Consider the following 22581-nt stretch of genomic DNA (forward strand, 5'->3'; position numbering starts at 1 on the left):
CCAGTCAATCCTAAAGGAAATCAATCTTGAATATTCATTGGAAGGACTGATGCTGAAGCTCTAATACTCTGGCCACCTGATTCGAAGAGACAAATCATTAGAAAAGACCCTGATGCTGGGAAAGATTGAGGGCAGGAGGAGAAGGGGACAACAGAGGATGAGATGGTTGAATGGCATCATCGACTCAATGAACATGAATTTGAGCAAACTCCAGGAGATTGTAAAGACAGGGAAGGCTTGTGTGCTATAGTCCACGGGGTTGCAAAGAGTCAGACATAACTTAGCTACTGAACAACAACAAAGCTGAGTCTGGAGATGGAGGCTGACCAATGCAGGGTCACCCATCTCTCTGAGCACTGAGGATGGGGCCCTTCCAGCATCTGATCACCACAGTTGTTACCTCAAACCAGAGATCTGGAGCCCTAGTCCTCAGGAGGGGGAAACATGACTTTTCTAAAGAAGGAAATTAGCTCATTCAATCTTTCAGCAAATATTTGGGCTTCCCTGATGTCTGGCTTTCTCTAGAGTCTATAGCAACAAGCAAAACATGCAAAGACCTGGCTTTTAGGGAGCTTTTGTCTGACTGGATACCAATTCTGCAAAAGAAGTTCATCAGACATTCAACACACTTACTTTAAATCAAAGTGACTTTTAGAAGATAATCTTACATGGTCACTGCAGTTGAAGATTGACAAAGATCTTAATATTTTCTCCAACATTAGATCATGGCTTCAGAAACAAACAAAACCAGATCAGTCATGGTAATTGAGAACGAAACGTACTCAGTAATACATATCAGCAGTCACGGAAGATCCAAGAACTTAAGTTCTAGACACCCCCTGCAGAGAGGAGGCAGGGTCATCACATGTTCTCATGGAACACACATTTTGCAGGCAAAAAAAAAAAAAAAAAATGCTTGTCCAGAATGGGACCAAAGAATCCTGAGCTAGTCTCTCCCTTTCCTTATTTTCCATATCATATTACAAAGCAAACAGAAAATCAGTGGATCTCTCAGAGGAGAAAATATTTATTTAATTCTAGGCAAACATCATGAAAAACCACAGCTACCTAACCTCACAAGATGTCATTACTTTCTTTGGAGACAGAACCATTTATCTCTCTCTGTTGAGCAGACAAGTCTATGATAAGTTCATTTACAGAAAAGGTAATCATTTCTGTGAAAGAAATGATTATTTCTCTTCAAAAAAGAGAAAAAAATAGTATTAAAAAGACTGAATTGGTCACATATATAGAGCGTGCCTGACTGCGACCTCGGGAGGCACATGTGATCTTTCTAGGCTTCTGGGGCACTTTAGCCTTTTCCTCCACAAAAGAGAGTATTAAGAATTGCATTTTATGACTCCATTGGTATAAAGAAAAATATAATCCAGGCTGGGTTTGTTATTATATATTCCAGGCTTCCTTGGTAGCTTAGACAGTAAAAAAATCTGCCAGCAATGCAGGAGGCCAGGGTTCTATCCTTGAGTTGGGAAGATCCCCTGGAGAAGGGAATGGCAACTCAATCCAGTATTCTTGCCTGGGAAATCCCATGGACAAAGGAGCCTGGCTATTCTATTCATCTGGGGGGAAAGAATTAAAATTAAAACAATTTCATGGGCCACTAAAAGTATCATGGTCCCAGGCACTGTGTGTAATAGATAAGTCAAATCTGTACCTCAGACTCTTGATTTTTAAACTACTCAGAATTCTAATCATACATTAGACAAAAAAAAAACTCCTTTCTTGCCAGGAATGAAGACTTTCTTGCCAGAAATGAAGATCTGTGGTAAGAAAACCATTGTTTTACCAGCTAAAAAAACACCGATGAACTCTAAACTCCAACACACACAAGGACATCTTTATTCCATTAAAATATCATTTGTCTTTGTAATAATTTGAGAACCTCAAGAAGCATAATGCAACGTATTAAATATTCATAATTCCAATAAAGCATGATCATTTTGCTAGCTAAAGGCAAACTCTAACCCCTTGCTGCACTTACACTTTAATTTTATTTTTATTTTACTGTTTGGTTAAGAAAAAGGCCTGGTGTAAAATTGCAAGTATAAAAGAAAAAAATAATCCAGAGTAAGAATGATAATGCTATGCATATCAGGACTGAGTGTCTTTACATATTTCTTTCATTCTAGTAATTATTTAATATAGAATTGAATAATGTCAATTCAACATTTAAAGTCTTGAAAATAGCTTATAATGTGGCCTGATTGTGATAAATTAAAGGACTTAGAAAAGGAGAAACAGAATAAAATAATGACGAGAACTTTCAAGAGGGATGTATCCCCTTACCTTTCCCTTTTATCGTTCAGTGTGGTTTTCAAGTACTGCCACCACAAAATTAGATTGAGATTTTATATCTTAGAGAAAAGAGAGAAACTTAAAAAGAACAAGAAGAACTTTTCTGTCCAATGAAAAGCATTTAAAATACTACCTAAAAGAGTGACTCATTAACGGTAGAGAGCCAACGGGAAGAAAGGACTCCAAATTGGGTCACACTATGGTTTACTTTTCCTGACTCAATTTTTATTCTTCAGCTATGTATTTTGAAATATGAATTTTCTTTTGTATCTCATCTTTTGGTTATAGTTGTTATTCCATCTTACAAAAAAGTTTTAAAAAAACAAGAAAAATTTTGCTCACAGAGGGTACTTACATGAAAATACCTAACAAACCTGTGAATTTATTAATCTTTTAGGGCATTTCATAACTCAAGTGGCAAAAAGATGAAAACGGCTCACTTTTATGGTTGAAGCCTTTCCAATGTCTTCATCCACCAACTCTTCACATCTGTCTCCACCTGGAGGAGAAACACAAAGATAAATTGCTTTTTACTTAAATGTTACTTTTCCAGAATGATTTCTGTGGAATATGGAAGAAACATCTGGGTCAATTTTAAGTGGCAAAAGGAAGACTGGATTTAAAAAAAAACCATATAATTTTCCTAGGAAAATGCCACATCTGTGGGCTTCCCAGTTGGTGATGTGGTTTAAAAAAAAAAAAAAATCCTCCAGCCAATGCAGGAGATGCAGCCGATGTGGGTTGGATCCTGGGTTGGGAAGATCCCAGGGGAGGAAATGGCAATCCATTTCAGTATTCTTGCCTGAGAAATCCCATGGATTGATAGAGGAGCCTAGTGGGCTACAATCCATGTGATTGCAAAGGGCTGAACATGACTGAGCATAGCACAGCATGCTACTGGTCTATAATGGACCTACAGCAATAATCAACAATTTAGTTTTTAAAAAACCCAGAGGGTGTGGTGTTGGACAGGCACTGATGTCCAGTTCTTGATCTTTCCTTTCCCTTGAAATACTCAGAAAATTAAAAAAAAAAAAAGACTAGAATTTTCAGTAGCAATAAAAACTAAATTCAGTGACTTGCCAGAAGTAAGAAGCATTTCCTGTACCAGGAAGAGAGATGAAACTCCAAGAAGCAGAAGGAGGATGGATGATTTCACTCAGTCTCAACTCGGTAAGATAGTATTCTCAGCCTCAATAAGATCTCTTATCTCTGAAACCCAAGTCCTCCACAGGATGGGAACCACCTCCTAAGACCATGGTCACTCTATCCCTGAGTTCCTCTCTATGGCTGTATCCAATCATTTCTCTGTTTCCATCTTTGCAAAGTACCTGGGTGGGAAGGGAGAAGTTCATGGGGTGAAGCTTAAATGGGATAAAATTGGGGATTGCTTTTCTTTCTTTTGGTCGCTATTTTTGAAAAGAAAGAATCACAGATAAACAAAATGTGCCTCTAAGTGTACCAGGTAGGTATCATCATGAACAAAAGCTACTTGAAAATATTTCCAGTTGACTGAAGGATGGTATGTGAACCGGGAACTTCCAGATGTTCAAGCTCGATTTAGAAAAGGCAGAGGAACCAGAGATCAAATTGCCAACATCCACCGGACCATGGAAAAAGTGAGAGAGTTCCAGAAAAACATCTATTTCTGCTTTATTGACTATGCCAAAGCCTTTGACTATGTGGATGACAACACGCTGTGGAAAATTCTTAAAGAGATGGGAATACCAGACCACCTGACCTGCCTCCTGAGAAATCTGTATGCAGGTCAAGAAGCAACAGTTAGAACTGGAAATAGAACAAAAGACTCGTTCCAAATAGGGAAAGGAGTACGTCAAGGCCTTATATTGTCACCCTGCTTATTTAACTTATATGCAGAGTACATCATGAGAAATGCTGGACTGGATGAAGCACAAGCTGAAATCACGATTGCCAGGAGAAATATCCATAACCTCAGATATGCAGATGACATCACCCTTATGGCAGAAAGTGAGGAAGAAGTAAAGAGCCTCTTGATGAAAGTGAAAGAGGAAAGTGAAAAAGTTGGCTTAAAACTCAACATTCAGAAAACTAAGATCATGGCATCCGGTCCCATCACTTCTTGGCAAATAGATGGGGAAACAATGGAAATAGTGACAGACTTTATTTTGGGGGGCTTCAAAATCACTGCATATGGTGACTGCAGCCATGAAATTAAAAGACACTTACTCCTTAGAAGAGAAGTTATGACCAACCTAAACAGCATCTTAAAGAGAAGAGACATGACTTTGCCAACAAAAGTCTGTCTAGTCAAGGCTATGGTTTTTCCAGTAGTCATGTATGGATGTGAGAGTTGGACTATAAAGAAAACTGAATGCTGAAGAATTGATGCTTTTGAACTGTGGTGTTGGAGAAGGCTCTTGAGAGTCCCTTGGACTGTAAGGAGATCCAACCAGTCCATCCTAAAGGAAATCAGTCTTGATTATTCATTGGAAGGACTGATGCTGAAGCTGAAACTCCAATACTTTGGCCACCTGATTCGAAGAACTGACTCACTAGAAAAGACACTGATGCTGGGGAAGACTGAAGGCAGGAGGAGAAGGGGATGACAGAGGATGAGATGGCTGGATGGCATCACTGGCTCAATGGACATGAGTTTGAGTAAGCTCCGGAGTTGGTGATGGACAGGGAAGCCTGGGGTGTTGCAGTCTACGGGGCTGCAAAGAGTTGGACACAACTGAGGGACTGAACTGAACTGAACAGAGGGATGAATCCAAACAAAATGAAAAAGTAATCATGTAGTAGCACTGGCGATAAGCATTAAAAGCAGTAAATAGGGAATAAAGTATGCTAATTACTCTAAAAAACAGTCCAAACAGAGTGCAAACTTCAAATTTTTGAAAAAATGTGTAATAAAAACATTACTATAATAATTAAGCTCATCAGAGTCTGAAATTCTGGATCAGTCAATTTTCAATTTTTAGAAAAATTTTTTGCCTCATGGCATGTGGGATCTTAGTTTCCCAATCAGGGATTGAATCCACTCCCTCTGCATTGGAAGGTGGATTCTTAACCAATGTACCATCAGGGAAGTCCCTGAAATCCTGGATCATATTATGAAAAATGGGGAAATGAATGGGGATAAATGGTGAAAGTGAGTTAATTTCATTTAATATGAAGAATAAGAAATAGAATTTTACTTGTGACACTAGTTTTATTTTTTTCCTATATTGGAGAGAACAAAGAAATAAACTACATATTCAATCTTAAGTTCAAAAATAGCAATAAATGTAGTATAGGAAAGGCAGAAGAAAATGCAGAACTTTGTGATTTCGATATTTAAAAAACAGTCACTGGTTCAATATAGAACGAAATACCTCATAGACAGATTTCAGGCAAATGTAGCCTTAAAATCCAACATGAAATTTGAATTATTAGAAGAATATATCACAGACATCGAACAGATGATAAACTTAAGAATGTTATATTAAAGGATTCTTTGAATAAATCTGAACATCAGTGGAAACAGTTTTATAAGGTGCTATTTAATTACTAAAAACTGAACTAAAAACATAAAAGTTGAAAAGCTAAGAAATATAGGTTACTTCAAGGAATAGACAATTCCTAGGCTATATAAAAAAGTTTCAGGATATAAGACAAATGAGACTCCAGGTTGTTTGGTGAAGCTTATCAGATTAGCTAACCTGATAAAACACAAAGAAGGGAAAAAGCAAGAGGCTTATTTGACTTAGATAAATAAGATGGAAGAATGTTAAATAAAGTGCTCATAATAGTCTATTTCCAGTATATTAAAATAATAACACAATATAAACTGGGCTTATTCTATAAATTTACATAAATAAATCTCTTATGCTCTATCAATACATCAAATCAACACATACTCCTAGTTTCAAAGATGACAAAACAGCACTTATACCTGATAATCTCTCAGTAATCTAGAAACAGATCACCTACTGTGATTTTTAAAAAGACCTAAAACCAACAGACAACATTTTTGCTGTAAAGTCAGGAATAAAATAAAAAGATGCTCACAAAGCATTAGTGAAAGGAAATGAAAAGACCAAATACCACCATCAGCAGATGAAAGGCTGAAAACAAGAAAAATATCTTGAAAAAATGCCCTGTTGGATATAATAAAGGTGGCATCAGTTGATTTGAAATACATAAAAAGCAATGTTTTCTGTCCAGTGATAGCAATGGCCAATCATAAACAAATGAAAACAGAGATAATTTAAAACTGGATCATATTCAAAAAAATTATGCTTAAAGAACCTATATAGAAAACATTCAAGGAAATCTTCAGGGCAATGGTTTCCTCATGAGAAAAGTTAAGAAGTATAAATGTACTTTTTTAATAAAAGGCGTGAAATCCAACATGAGGTAAACTAACGAGTATATCTTTGGTCTGTAGAAGGTGAAATACCATTATGGAATATGAGAATGGCAAGAGGCTTTAACAATCAGTGAGGCTTATTTATAGGTGAATACTTAAGGATCTCAGAGGCTGTTCTATAAATTCACAATAGAACTTTTAGAAAAAAGAAACACATTAAGAATATTTGATTATCCGGCCTTAAATGCAAAATGCACTGATAGATTGTACCCATGGCATTAAATACAAATAGAATTTCATATAAAGACATCTCAACACTTTACTAGGCTTTTAAAAGTTGGGGAAATGTTATAAATAGCCATTGATGTTCTATTTCTGAAAAGAAAATCCTAATTGCATTTCACTGTGATAAAACAGGCCATATTTTATTGCTTTTGGCCAAAGAACAATCGGAAACTTGGTTTATAGTCAGGAGTACATGCAAGGTGATGTTTAAAATAAGTTCTACATGCAAACCACAACTAATGTGAGTTTGAAACTAAAAATAAATAAAACGTCAGGGTTGGTTTCATAAAAAGGAGACAGAAGTCCAATATGTCACCATATCATTTTAGTTATAGTGTCTAAAACAAGCTTACCTTTCATTTTAGACAACAGGTGAGGAGAGAAACTGAAAACCAGGTGTTTCTGACAAAAACTATGGGATCAATTCTAGTTATTTCAGAATGAATGTTAATGAAAATTATCCACAAAAGGGACCACACTTACTCTTTATATTAGGACAAATTTAAAGGCCTGTTAGCTTCGGAGGAGAATATTGAGGTAACAGGTAAAAGCAGATTTAATGGTCTAAGTTAGGCATGGTTTAAACAAGAAATGATTTAAAGTCATGTCCAATAAAAACACTTCTCCTTATGATGATGACTGTGCAAATACCCAAAGCATAGACATTTTCCCTAAAATGTCAACTATTTGAAATACAGGAGCCCCCCAAATCTGTTCATAAGTGAAAGTTGCTTCTCATGTCCGACTCTTTGCAACCGCATGGACTATACAGTCCATGGAATTCTCTAGGCCTGAATGCTGGGGTGGGTAGCCGTTCCCTTCTCCAAGGGATCTTCCCAACCCAGAGATCGAACCCAGGTCTCCCACATGGCAGACGGATTCTTTACCAGCTGAGCCAGCAGGGAAGCCCCTGCTCATAAGCGTGAAATCTTTATTTCTTGAGTTAAACACGCAAACTTCACAGAACAAACAGAGGGTGAAAATCCACTTATGAGGCTCCCAGAAATCATAAAACCTTAGGCTAGGGCAACTAACATACTCAAAAGTAATCAGGCCACAAAAGGACAACCTTCCTGCCCTAAATATCTAGAAAGTATTGCTTAGATAAGTAACACAGACAAAACTGACATAGTTAACGAAACCAAAGTGATTAGTTTTGAGGGGATACAATCTGATCTTGTAAATCCAAAAAGAATCTCTGTATTCAGACAAGAGTCCAGCCTCTGCCCCATACCTGCCATGATGGGGGGCCACTTCACATCCATACATTCTGATTTCAAAAGGCAGGTAACCTGGGACTCAGGTCCACCACAACATAAAAACCACTTTCTCCCTTCCACTTGCCCTTCTTTGAGCCACCTCACTTCCTTTGCAGAGAATAAGCAAGTCACAATAGTTATCAAAATATAAACCTTAAAGTGACTTCTGAAAGGGGGGGGAATAATACCGTCTATAGTTTTAGAAGCTCAACCACCCTTCTTCTGGCAACCATCAATATTTTCCTCTTTTGTCCAACTCTCAGCCCAGGTGCTCTGAATGATATCAATTAGGCTAAACATTCATAGTATCTCCTCTCCTGGATTACTGTGATTGGTGCAGAGATAGGCACGTGGCCCAAGCCACACCAATCAGGACCAATGAGACCTAATTGGGAGTATTTTGTTAAAATTACTAGGGAAGCAGAACTTTTCTTGCTCCTGCTAGACATGAACAAGACAGGATTTAGAGGCCCAAATGTTGTAGCCATCCTGCAAACATATAAGGGCTGAAAATGAGCCAACATCCCATTCTGATCAATTCTGTGTGCTTTTGAACTATAAAAACAGACTTATACATGCTCCAAGGTGAGTTGCTTTTTCCAACTCGACAGTATGTGAGACTCCTGCATGTGGCTTTGCAGTGTTATTGTCTGTGCTGAGAGACAGTATTTCTTTGAATGTCATTAGACACTTAGTGCTATATTTATATGATCTACTGTTTCACCTTTAGGTTGTTTCTACTTTTCTTCTCTATTACAAGCAGTGTTGTACATAGCCCTGTATGCATGCTTCTACACTGTATTTACCTGAATCGGAACTGTTGGGTTGTTCATCACACATATGTTGAGCTTTACTGAGTGATGCCAATTTTTTTTTTTCAAGAGTAATTGTACCAATTTACACTCCACCCACAGGACAGGCATACCTCATTTTATTATGTTCTGCTTCATTGCACCTTGGACACATGGCATTTTCTTTTTTTTTTTTTCAAATTGAAGGTTTGTGGTATCAGATTGTCAAATAATGGTTAGCATTTTTGTGTTGTCAAATAATGGTTAGCATTTTTATTTAAGCACTTATATTTTAGCACTTTTAATTTAAGGTATATACATTGTTTTTTAGGCATAATGCTATCTATATACTCAATAGGCTACAGTGTAGTATAAACATAACTTTTATAAGCACTGGGACACCAAACAATTTGTGTGACTTGATTTATTGTGATACTGGCATTATTGCCATGCTCTGGAAGGGAACCTGCAATATCTCTGACATATGTCTTTATATGAGTTCCTTCCACTCCATATTATGGCCAACATCTGATACTATAAAACTTTAATTACAGTTATTCCAATGGGTGAGAAACATCTTATTTAAACATTCTAGAATAAGGGTGTTAAGCAATCACAGAAGTGTTTCATCCAAGCAGGTAATTATTTAAATACCTCAGACTCAATTTTTATTTATCCATTCAATAAGTATTCAGGATCTGTTATGTAGAGACACACATTTGTATTCTCATAGAGACCTCCAAAGACAGACACTCTGTAGTTTTCCTTGCAAACTCAAGTCAATTTCTCTTTCTCATTTGATATCTCCAATCGGCCCCTTCATGTTTCTTAAGAGTTTCAGTGGGTCTCAATCACTTAAAAAACAACACCACCCTAGAATTTGGAAGTGGAAACTATGGAGAATAGTTGCACATCTTTCAATAACTATTTGTTTTTGTTTTCTTAGCCAGTAAATATATTCATTTTAACCAAAGTTTGATTAAATTATATAGTAAATGTCTGATGTGTGCAGGGCACTGTGCCAGACATGGAGGTTACAAAGTGAGTAAAGGAAAGTCTCCAAAGCAAAGTCTCCAAACATCTCATATTACAAACTGGGTGTATTCTTGGGAAAACTACATACATAAAACAATTCTTAATAAGTTGAATTGGTTTCAGTGGCATTTTAATAGGTATATTGAAATGAAATTGTCAAAGGGAAGGTTCTACCCACTCAATTCTGGTGTTACACGTCAGGTTTGCATGACTCATCAGCACTACATGCTGCACAGAAAGAAGACTGATGAAATGACAAGTTCAGTCTTCAGTCTGCATCTGTTCCTGGGTTCCAAAAGATCACACACCACTTGTGTGATAAAAGCTCTTTATACATTATTAAGAAACGCTAGGCTTTATTTAACCGTAAGTTGGCTGTGAATGTTTTAGAAAGGAAGCCAAAAGCAACTAGACAACAAACTCTGCACACCAGATTCTGATAACCCAGAGTTTAGTTTCTGCCATTTCCTGTTTATACTTTTAAAGAGACTAAGAGCTGGCTTAATGACCTGACAAAGAATCCTTAATTCTAACACTGAATTGGAGATTAGGAGTTCGATGATTCCTTCCTCACATTCCCTGTATGTCCCTCTCTTTATCGTTCTTGGGGCAAAGTGGACCTCTTCATTAAAAAAGCTGGCCAAACAGAATTGGAGATTACAACACCATTTTCCTTTATTTTTCAGTGTTGGAGGGGATACTGGGCCAGAAGGTAAAATGGAGGAATGTTTCTTAAATGAATGAGCTTCATTCAAGTGGTATTACAGGTACCAAGATTACAAAAGAAATTACTGAGACTCTATCCAAGAAAGGAGGCTTTGAAGCCAACAGATTGGATGGTAGCTATACTGCAAATGCTGTAATACAGTTATCCACACTTTCCTGATTCACTTTCTACTCACCCAAGCAACCTGTGTTACTCTTTATTTATTTATTTATTTGGTTGTGTTGAGTCTCAGTCGAGAATCTCAGTTGAGGCACACAAGATCTTTGTCGCATCATGTAGATCTTTCGTTGTGGCATGCAAGCTTGTTAGTTGAAATGCATGGGCTTAGTTGCTCTGTGGCATGTGGGATCTTAGTGCTCTGACCAGGGATTGAACCTGAGTCTCCTGCTTTGCAAGACAGATACTTAACCACTAGACCCCCAGGGAAGTCCCCTGTGTTACTCTGTAAATGACCCGAAGGCACCCAACATCTGAGCACCAAGGATGCACCCCCTAGTCAGGGAACTCAGCCCGGACTAGGACTGACCTCTTTCTTACCCTCAGGGAACCTCCAGCAAGCGGGATAGGCTGTCAGAGTTAGCTAGCAATAACGGCCAGGGGCAGCATGATATCTGGTGTGTCCTTGAGAGCATAAAAGAATACAATTCTAATATTAAAATATGGGTCTTAGTGATACACCAGTGGAAGAATATTATTATGAGTAAGATAAGACTTTCCCAAGATCCTCAAGTCTAGACAGAAAGATGGAAGGTGACTGTGAAAGTTAATAATGTTTTGGCAGATTCTATACTTAATAAAATGGAGGAAACTGTAGAAATGGACAAGCATTTCTAAGCAGAAACATTTTATAAGCAACTTCTTTTATAGATTAGAGGAATATAGATTAGCGTCCAAGAGCTTCTTTCAACCTAGACCAATAACTTTAAGTGATTTAGAATGTGTTAGCAAGGAACAAAAATACACAATGTTAGTTTACACAGGAAAATCCCCTAAAATGAACAGAATTCATATGGCTGTGGTTTTTAAAGTTAGACTGGCTCAAAAGTAAAATAGACTTTGGTACAGGGAGACCAAAGATATCATGTTTCTTTTTTATACTAGCTATTTAATAAACTAATATTTGGGGAGATAGCTTTAGAAATTTGAATTTGTGGTTGCCAGTTTATTTAATAGTGAGTACTGTAAAACACTTCTGTAAAAACACTACTTTTATTCAAGCAACATATGGAAAAAACTGTTACATCACTTTAGAATGTTATATTTAGAAAGGTAATTTCCTTTCACTGAAGGCCTTTTTTTCCTCCAACCTTTCCACATCAGTCAAGAAAAACGGTCTTTGACATACCAGTTTTTTTTTTTTTTACAAAAATGAACTACCAAATATATCACGGAGTTTTTATTTAACATTCATCTTGAGGATATCTCAATAGGCTTTCAGGTTCAAGGAAACCTGAATATAGAAGGCAGACTTCCAAGAAAATATTTTATAGTTCCTAACAAACAGTGATTTATTCATCTACACGTTCCCCACCATTACAGCAACTAGTACTTCCTGGAAATCTTTGGTTTTGCTAATGTGGACTTCTACTTCTAAAAAGAGGGGAAATGCTAAAACTGAGTTATGTAGCCCATGAGGAAACTTGGAAGGTAATAACTGACACATGGAAAGAAACCATGTCATTTTACATCTGTACTTGAGAAGACTTTTTCTTTTGATTAAACTTGTCATTAGCATACCTAGTGTGTGCTTACAGTTATTTTGCTAATTTTAAAAGGAATGCCTTTAGGATTTTTTCAACCTATCTTTCAGGTTTATATTATATTAAGTATTTTTATTTATTTGAGAATAAATTTTATCTGGAATAAACATGTGGTTTTTAGTTTCCAACTCCCTGAGCAGATTAATATTTCTTCAGATTCAGTGAAATGTGCATTTTTAGCAGGGATATTTGGGTGTGTACACTAGCTTGTAACAGCACGGGCATTTGGTCATGAGATATTAAAATTAAACCCAGAGCAAAGGCCAGACCTCTGGTAATGCACGATAACGCTAGACAGAACTCACTACCACAAATTTTACTATGAAACTGAAACACAGCATACGACAAAACTGAAACACAGTGTCTACTACCATAAAATTGGTTAGACTTGTACTGTCTAATCTGAATGTTCAGCAAGTACAGATACTTGTTTAGCATCTGTTTCTCCCATGAGACCATATGAGACCCCATTTCTTCTGTACATGACAGGATACCCAATACCAAGCACATAGAGGTCACTCATGAATAGTTATTAATAACTGAGTGAAATGTGCTCACTGGACAGGTATTCTGAGCAGCATCTTAAAAGAAAAAATCCAGTTTGATACATAAATGATGACCAGATACATCTTTTAGGGAAGAAACGGTTGAAAACACTAGAACAGGGAAAATTATCAAAAATGTCCTTGAAAAGATAGGAGAACCTGGGACCCAGGATCCAGGATCCAGCATTAAATAAGGCAGGACACTTTTGCTGTTACAATAAAGGGCAGGCAGATGGGGTTAGTTGATTTGATGGTAGGCAGTAGCCCAGTATGTTCTCAGCTGACTTCTATTTCCTCTAGAAAATAAGAGATAGACCATCCTCTGAATGTGATGGGCAAGAATGAGCACTTGGGAAGAGTGAGAAAGATTGGAAATAAGTCACTTAGAAGAGTTGGGGTATGAGTTAACTAGAGAAAGACAGTTGTCAATATTCCGCTGTGTCATCAAGCACCAGGTGATAGATGTTTAGGTGGGACCTTGGCTTGGGCAAGTGCTTAGCCGAGAGCAGGTAGGACAGGTGGGAAGCATCACCAAAAAGCTTCGGTTTTGGGTCTTGGGTCCAAGCCCAAGCTTTCCACGTAATGAGTTGCCTGACTTGGAGGAATCACTTCATTTCTTTAGGCCTCAGGTTTTACATTTCTGAAATAAAAGGACTGCATAAGAATCTTCAAGATCCCTTCTAGCTCTAAAAGGGCCAAATCTTAACAAAATAACCAGGAAATTAGTCTAATGGCGGTAGAATTAATATAGTGCAAAATTTTTAGAGTTGGACAGAGACACTTTTATTGTCTTGGTCCGTGTTTTCAGTACTTTCTGAAATGGGTTATACTAGGACCTCCTTCTGGGCTGCCTCCAATCCTACTTCCATCTTGTCACCTGTATGATAAATGTGATCACGTGGCTTCCTTGCTTCAGTCCTTCAAAAGCCCACCCCCTCCCTGCTGACTAATGAACCCAGGCTCCTCACTTCCACCCAGCAAGCCCTCCATCACTAGTTCCTGCCTCATTTCACTGCTTCACTGAAACACTAACTGCAAAATTTCTCTTCAAAAAAAAAAAAAGAGAGAAAGGGAGGATTTTCAATATAAAAGCACACATAAAGTAAGAGTTATTCTAATCCCTTAAACATATAAATTTACTACTTTAGGATATGTGCATTGTCATGTGCTATTTTATGACAGTCCAATTAAAAATCATCACACTAAGAGATTTGGGCCAAGCAGTTTTCAGTAGCAATAGTGAGAATTCTGTGGCTGAATTAAAATACATTAAGGTGAATTCCTTTCACTTTTCAGGGGGAATACAAGTTAAAGCCCTCCCCTAAAGACATGGGCTTTCCAGAGGAAGTGAAGAAAGAATATAAATAACATTACCCCATTCATTAAAAGAATGGTATTCAACGATGTTTATACAAGTGGTTCTCACTCTTTAAACTTAAGTCTAAATATATTTTAAAAGCTATATGTAAAGTAGTAATTTACTGCAGCCAAACCACAAAGAAATTTTAGGAATGCATCCAGGTCCTGTAATTCTATTTCCTGCTACAGAAAGAGAATTTTAACAGTTTCTATTTTGGTCATCTATCAACTGATTGTTACTTAAAAGACATTTGGAACATAAAACAATTTTAAAAATTAAGTTTTCGTTCAATTAAACTTCTAGATGAGAAGCAGGCACGTGAGCCCCTAGCCACTGACCAGCTATTTTTCACATGAGGTACCTGGCAGAGGCAGCCTACACCTGCTCTCTAGAACTCCCTGTTCTCCCTCCCATGTCTGGGAATTATCCTATCTTCTTATTTGTTTTTGTTTCAGGAATCCTGAACAAGAGTGAGAGAGGGGCAATGACAAGAACATTTTAATCAAGGCTCATGAATGGTTTTTTGTTTTTGTTTGTTTATTTTTTTAATTTATTTTTTAAATGGAGGAAAATTGCTTTGCAATAGTGTGTTGGTTTCTGCAGTACAACAATGCTAATTGGTCATAATTATACACATATTCCCTCCCTCTAGAGCCTCCCGCCATCCCACCCCTTTAGGTCATCACAGAGTGCCAGCCTGGGCTCCCCGTGTTCCACAGCAACGTTCTCACCAGATATCTATTTTATACACGATAGTATATATATGTCAATACTACTTTCTCCACTTGTCCCATTCTCTCCTTCCCTCACTGCATCTTCAAGTCCATTCTCTATCTTCCCTGCAGATAGGGTTTGTCCACACCACGTGGCATTTGGGATATTAGTTCCCTGACCAAGGATTGAATGTCCCCTGCATTGAAAGCACAGACTCTTAACCACTGGACCACCAGGGAAGTCCCAAAGGCTCTTGAGTCTCTCAAGAAAGGATAGACTGATTCTGGTTGAGGGCGGTGGGAGCGGGAGGTCTCAGACCTGTGTAAATGAGGTACAAAGTGGGCAGTCACGATAACATCTGGAGAAGAGTTAGGAGATGGTAGGAAAGACATTCCAAAACAACGCGAGAGCGGCACAGGAAATTAGAAAGCCTAAATTATTCCAAGGAACTAAGATGGGTAACTTAGAGCAGTTGTGGTGGAAAACAGTGATGCATTCTGTCTACAAATTAACAAATTAAAGAAGTGTTTGATGCTGGAAAAGAAAATGTTTAAGCAATCCAAGAAGATCATCTGTCAAGATCATCATTGTCAAGAATAATGCTTTCTTAAGGGCTAGAACAATGTTCATCAGTTCAGTTTAGTCGCTCAGTCATGTCCAACTCTTTGTGACCCTGTGGACTGTAGCATGCCAGGCCTCCCTGTCCATCACCAACTCCCGGAGTTTACTCAGACTCATGTCCATTGAGTTGGTGATGCCATCCAACCATCTCATTCTCTGCCATCTGCTTCTCCTCCCGCCTTCAATCTTCCCCAGCATCAGGGTCTTTTCCAATAAGTCAGTTCTTCACATCAGGTGGCCAGAGTATTGGAGTTTCAGCTTCAGCATCACTCCTTCCAATGAATATTCAGGACTGATTTCCTTTAAGATGGACTGGTTGGCTCTCCTTGCTGTCCAGGGGACTACCAAGAGTCTCCTCCAACATCACAGTTCAAAAGCATCAATTGTTCAGTGCTCAGCTTTCTTTATAGTCCAACTCTCACATCCATACATGACTACTGGAAAAAGCATAGATTTGACTAGACAGATCTTTGTTGGCAAAGTCATGTCTCTGCTTTTTAATATGCTGTCTAGTTTGGTCATAACTTTTCTTCCAAGGAATAAGCGTCTTTTAATTTCATCGCTGCAGTCACTATTTGCCGTGATTTTGGAGCTCCCAAAAATAAAGTTTGTCACTGTTTCCACTGTTTCCCCATCTATTTGCCATGAAGTGAGGGAACCACAATGTTCATAGATATTCACATTCCTTTCACAGAAAAAAAAAGAGCAAGAATGGGAATGTCCTCGGATTATTAAACAAATAAATGCCAAAATAGAAAACTCAATGGACTAAATAATAGAATTTGTATGGCTTAAGGCTCATCCAGCAGGTGGGAAAAATTGAAGCCAAGAAAATCTCCAGAACATACAGCAAAAACAAAGAAAAATCTGAAAGACAAGGAGAATCAATTCTAGGAGGAATTGGTTCATCTCCTGGAGTTCTAGGTGAAGAGTGCAGAAGGATTAGTGGGGAGAAAATATCCTGAGCTATAGACTTAAGATCATAAAGGCCAAAGGGGAAAAAAAAAAAGAATTAATGAAAAAAAGATCACTGATAAAACATCAGAACTAAGAATAAAGTAAAAATTTCCCAAAGATTCAAAGAGGTAGACAGAAAAACACACGCATACACAGTCGACTAAGAAGTATCAGTCTAACAGCAGACGTATTGGCTACACTAGATTGTAGGTATCAGAAGGGCAATGCCTTCAAAGTTGAGGAACTATCATTTTGAATCTAGACTGAAATTATCAATCAAGTGTGCAGGCAAAATCAGACATTTTCAGACATGCAGTAACAGAGTTCACCATCCATACATATTATATATAAAAAGTTACTCAGAGGCAATAGTCTACCAATGAAAACAAAACAGGAATCGAATGAAAGGAACAACACAGATGCAGAAAAACAATAGGAGCCAAATATAACTCCCAAACAGAGGAGTGTCTATAAAGAATAGAAGCCATTGGAACAAACTTCTTCAAGCAGTGAAACTCAGTGATTCAGTATGGAATTTCTTTTTCTACGGATCTTATTATATTCTGTGGCTTCAGAGTGAATACTGTTTGTATATTAGCTTTTGATTTTTAGAAACGATCCTGATGGCTGAGATAATGAAGTATCTGTCCACAATGCAGGAGATCTGGGTTCAATCCCTGGGTTGGGAAGATCCCCTGGAGAAGGGAATGGCTACCCACTCCAGTATTCTTACCTGGAGAATCCCATGGACGGAAGAACCTGGCTGGCTACAGTCCATGGGTGCGCAAAGAGTAGGGCACGACCAAGTGACTAAGCACATAAACAAAACAAGTATTCATAGCTATGCTCTAACAACAAGTATTAATATGATGCTGTAAAAATTGTGGTCTAACACATTGGGAGCTTATAGGTAAGGGCTGACCCTCCTGGAAGTGAGGGGTGTTCTTGGATGTGGAACTTCCGGTTCTAAAAATCTGGGAAAGTCCTGGGTAAACCAAGACTAGTTTGTCACATTAGTCAGGAGGAGAAGAGATGGCTAAAAGATACTCATATGCTCACTTTGCAGAGAAGAGGTTTGATAGATGTTTTAGAAAAGAAAAAGTTGGTGACCACAAACACTAATGCAGCAACTCTTAGCAGTGGCTGCCACTTAAGGAATGATGTTTCTATGTTCGACTTCAGCCCCTTCGAAATGATTTACATTTCTAAAACAATACATCCATTTAGAGTAGAATAGGCCAAGTCTTATTCAGGAGGCATCTAACTGCTAACAAAGGGCATGTTTCAAAGTGTGAAAAATCTAGAGCTCCATATACCGCGAGCTAACTGAAAATGATTAAACAAAGGATTTTTATCTAAATGCTGATTTGAAAGCAAGAGGATAAACAAAACCAAGGACAGGAAGATCTGTTCCCTTGTCTAGAGACAGTGTCTGTGAAGAATGGATAGTCACAGGAAAGGAACAGGAGGAAGTGCTCAGTGAACCAAAATAAGGGACTGACTGAACAGAGTTAATCACATAACACAGCAAGCCCCAAACCTTTTTGGCACCAGGGACCAGTTTCATGGAAGACAATTTTTCCAAGGACTGGGCGGGGATGGCTTTGGGATGATTCAAGCACATGGCATTTATTGTGCAGTTTATTTCTATTATTATTATTACATCAGTTCCATCAGATCATCAGGAATTAGATCCTGGAGGTTGGAGACCCCTGACATAACAGATGCTATACTGGCACCACAGCTGCTACCAGGTAAAACAGATGGCCCTGCTCTCTCCAAGTAATGGATGCTCAAAAGACACCCTGTTCCCTATCTGTTCTGTAAGTGAGACATTTATGAATATTATATTATGTATTACATTAAATTTTCAAAACAAATCCATATATGACATACCATGATCCAGCAGTTTTATGCCAACTTATTATTCACACACTGTATAAAAATTCAAAACAGGACATATTTTCATGCACATTAACACACTGAAGTTTGTCTAAAGATCCTGAAGAGGGATTCATATCTATAGATAATTTTTTTTTCTTTGAAAGTGAAAGTGAAGTTGCTCAGTTGTGTCCGACTTGTAGTGACCCCATGGACTGCAGCCTACCAGGCTCCTCCATCCATAGGATTTTCCAGGCAAGAGTACTGGAGTGGGTTACCGTTTCCTTCTCCAGGGGATCTTCCCAACCCAGGGATCGAACCTGGGTCTCCCGCATTGCAGACAGACGCTTTACCATCTGAGCCATCAGGGAAGTCCTTTAAGAGAAGCCAAATCTTAGATATACTAATCCCCAATTATTTGCACAGGAAGCCACTAATTTATCTACTAATGATAACACAAGCATGAAAGATAGTAATTACTTCATTTCCTTCAAGTTAAAAATGCCCTCTGTTAACACCCAAAAGATGATGATATTATTTAAAATTTTAAATAGGAAAAGCCCATATGCTGCCTTCTGCAAGGCACATAATCAAAATCCGTGATGAGCGCTGTGCAGTGCATGGTACTAGGACCCTTGATACGCTTGACAGCTTTAATTGGTGCTGTCAAATCACTGCATACTTATCAAGTTTCCTTATTTTAAGATACACTTACAAACATACCTGAAATCAGGATGTAGCATACAGTTAATATGAACATTTAACACAACTTGTTTACTTAGGTTCCCTGTAAAAATGTTAAATCGATTGAGTATCTTAAAAAATCCAGAGTCTAGAAATGGAGGAAATCCAAAGATATCATATTCGTAACTCACTGGAAATGTGTGTGATGATGACTAACATGTTTGAACCCATGAAAGGAATATAAAAAAATGTAGCACCAGATAAGCTGAGATGTTTGTCCTCTGAGTGAAGACAACTGAGATTAGAAACATTTAAAAGGACAAAATTAGACCTAAACAGACACACTTCTTAATTCTTCGGAACAACGAATGATACAGTGGATCCACAAATTAAAAAAAAAAAAAAAACAAACAGAACTGTGATTCCTCTACTGTCCATCCATAGCTTCCCTATTTTTTATTTTAGTTTTAAGATTCTTCAAATTGTCATTCAGTTATTTCAGGGCATTGAAAACATTTCGATGACACTTATTAAAAGTGAAATTTGCCACAGATAAATCTCCACAATTCTCCCCCACCCCAATTTTTTTTTCAAAAAGCAGTGAAAACTGCAATTTACTTGCACTCCAGGAAACTAATTGAAGTGTACTGGAGTAAGCTTAATGAAATAATGCAAAACATTTGTATAAAATTCAAAATATTCTGTTGTTATAAGTCCTTTATGGGAAGGAACCATATCCACCTATATTTTCATTTCTTTTGGATCCCAGTGACAGCTCTATTCACTATTCAAGTTTAAAAGGATAGAGTACTAATTATTTTTCCAGAGGAAAAGTTACTCAATTATTTTAAAACCTGGGTAGTTTTAAGCTTCTGCATCCAAAAAACAAGTCTCCTAGCTCTTCTTGGAAGGAAACATCCTATAAATTCCTACCCACTCCTACCCTGAAGTCAGTTACAAACCACAACCTGGCAACTCTTAGGCAAAGATGTTGGTTTTTATAATAAGCCAAAAGCACGAAAATGGTGATGTACCTCCCATCCTTCACTGTATTCTCTACAAAATAAAGAATCATTGCTCAATTGCTTCCTTACTTCATTACTTTAATGGATTTTCTCCCAGAATTAAGCTTAGAGTTTGGAATTAAAAGTTAAATTTCTGCGTATGCCTGAATTTCAACCAGTTGACCCAGTAGTGGAGAAATTGATTTACTCTTTAGCTAAAATATTTTAAACGGTTATTTCTATTTACTTCATTTATTTATTAAAGCTATATCCCCAAAGCGATGTTTCAGGCCTCTTTGCAGTTTTCAGGTTAGCCTTGAGTGTGGTTCAATTGCAGAAGTCAAGACAGCAGTGGGTAACCTTTTGAACTTACACCATTTGCCTTTTGAGCTTTTCATACTTTTTCTCTGCAACTACTATTTACAATTTCACCAAATCATCAAGCTTTCTTAGACTACCCTAGGCCATGCGTTTTTTCTACACTGCAAAATCATTTTCACATTTATTACTCTCTACTATTCACGCAGCTACTTGATCACATACTTTGTCTCCAAAGGCATGTAGGTTAGTTGATCTTTCCTCCTAAACCAAAGGAAAAACCAGTCTGATGATCAGGCAGTCTCTTCCATGTCTCCTAGTTACTCATGGCACTCAGGGCATAAGTGGTACCCACACAGGAACGATGCTAGTCCCTGAATGGGTGAACGTGTGTAGTAACTATCAGTATGAATTCAGCGTGGCGCTCTATATTCTCACAAGGGAGAAAGGACCAGATCTGGTTTTTAATATTGTGCTGGACATTGAGACTTCTCACAGCCACATTTACCCCAATGAAATGTGATATTTCATACAAATTCCCAGGAACATCATGCATGGGTTTCTCTCATTACCACCTTGAACATCTAAGTATATTTTGTTATTGGAAGTTTAGACTTCTTCTTATTTTAGAAAAACTTATAATTAATAATATGAATATCATCATTTAAATTTTAGAAAACTTTAATAATATATGAATATCATCATTTAAAAATGAGCAAACTTTTGTACATATGGCATTTATTATGGACACATAATAAAAAGTGCAAGTCCCACTTTTGCAACCCTTACTGCCTCCACTCCTCAGCCCTCAAACTGAGGGGTGGAGTAGATCAGATCCTCCTGGCTCACCCACTAACCACTCTATTAAAAATACCCTTCATTCTCTTCCACTCTTGAACTCTGCAGATGTCCAGGAAAAGAACAACACCAGGTTAGTGTCCATCTTTCTCCTTTCCATCTTTCTACTATATCTATGAGACAAAAACCACACACACATCATGATACAACAATTCCGTGGTTTGCCAGCCTCAGTTGGGTTCTTGATGCTATTCAACCATCTTTTGACCATCATTATTTTTTTAATTGACTGTTACCTGAACACCTATCGTGTGCCAGGGACTGTCCTGGGATAGCTAGCTGTTCCTGCCTTAATCCTTATCCGCTCTTTCTATAGTTCCTCTCTGCAGCAGATTTATCATTCACTTTGCCCCACAAACCTTCTAACTCACCCCATTCCCTGTTCTCAAAAGGCAGTGTGCTATGTTAAGGAAAACGAGGCCATCAGAACTCTCTGTCTCTCTCCACTTCCTAAGTCCTGCATTTAAAATCCATCTCTGGCTTCTCTTCTTTACTGTCTTCCTGCAGGTTCAGAGGAGAGGATGGTCAGAACTGAGGAGGGACATCTCATCACCACCATTCTCGATAGCATCCATACATCACTCTCCCCCATATATCCGAACACTTCCCCCCTCCACTGGCTGTTTTCTCTCCTCCAAGACCCGTGATAAACCTCCCCTTTGGACTATGTGCCTCTATCTCTTCCCCTTGGTTTTCATCAGCTTCCTTACTTGGCCATATTTTTTCACTGTCACTGTTTATGATCCACTCATTTCCTCATCTCTCATTTACTCCATCTGTGCTTCTATTCCCTTGGTTCTGCCACTGAGATGACTAGGGCACAGGTCTTCAGAGGCTCCTGAATCATTCATTATTTACAGCTTTAAGCAAAGCCTTCAGATCTTTATCTCTAAGTGCCCGGAGAACAGCTCAGAATAGTCTCTTGGCCATTAACTTGGTAATTAACTCATCCTACTGAGAGAGACAATTCCTAGGAAAGTTGATAAGAAGTCCAGGGTCCCCGAGATGGAGAAAGGGGTCTCAGGCTCTCAAGGAGGAAAAAAGGACAAACATTTTTATTTTCTACATTGCTTTGTCTTAGTCAGTATAACAATGTATCTTGCTCAAGGATATGTTTCTCCTTAAGGAGAACA

General features: G+C 37.9%; 1 protein-coding gene across 1 annotated transcript in view; it reads right to left on the reverse strand.

Moving 5' to 3' along the window:
* PLEKHG1 (pleckstrin homology and RhoGEF domain containing G1) overlaps nt 1–22581 on the reverse strand; it is a 239557-nt gene that overhangs the window by 172987 nt on the left and 43989 nt on the right. Inside the window, exon 2 of the mRNA XM_070461602.1 lies at nt 2757–2815. The gene's annotated coding sequence lies outside the window, so the exon portion shown is untranslated. The remainder of the gene's footprint in view (nt 1–2756; nt 2816–22581) is intronic.

This window comes from Odocoileus virginianus, chromosome 34 (assembly GCF_023699985.2).
Source record: "Odocoileus virginianus isolate 20LAN1187 ecotype Illinois chromosome 34, Ovbor_1.2, whole genome shotgun sequence".
NCBI lineage: Eukaryota > Metazoa > Chordata > Mammalia > Artiodactyla > Cervidae > Odocoileus > Odocoileus virginianus.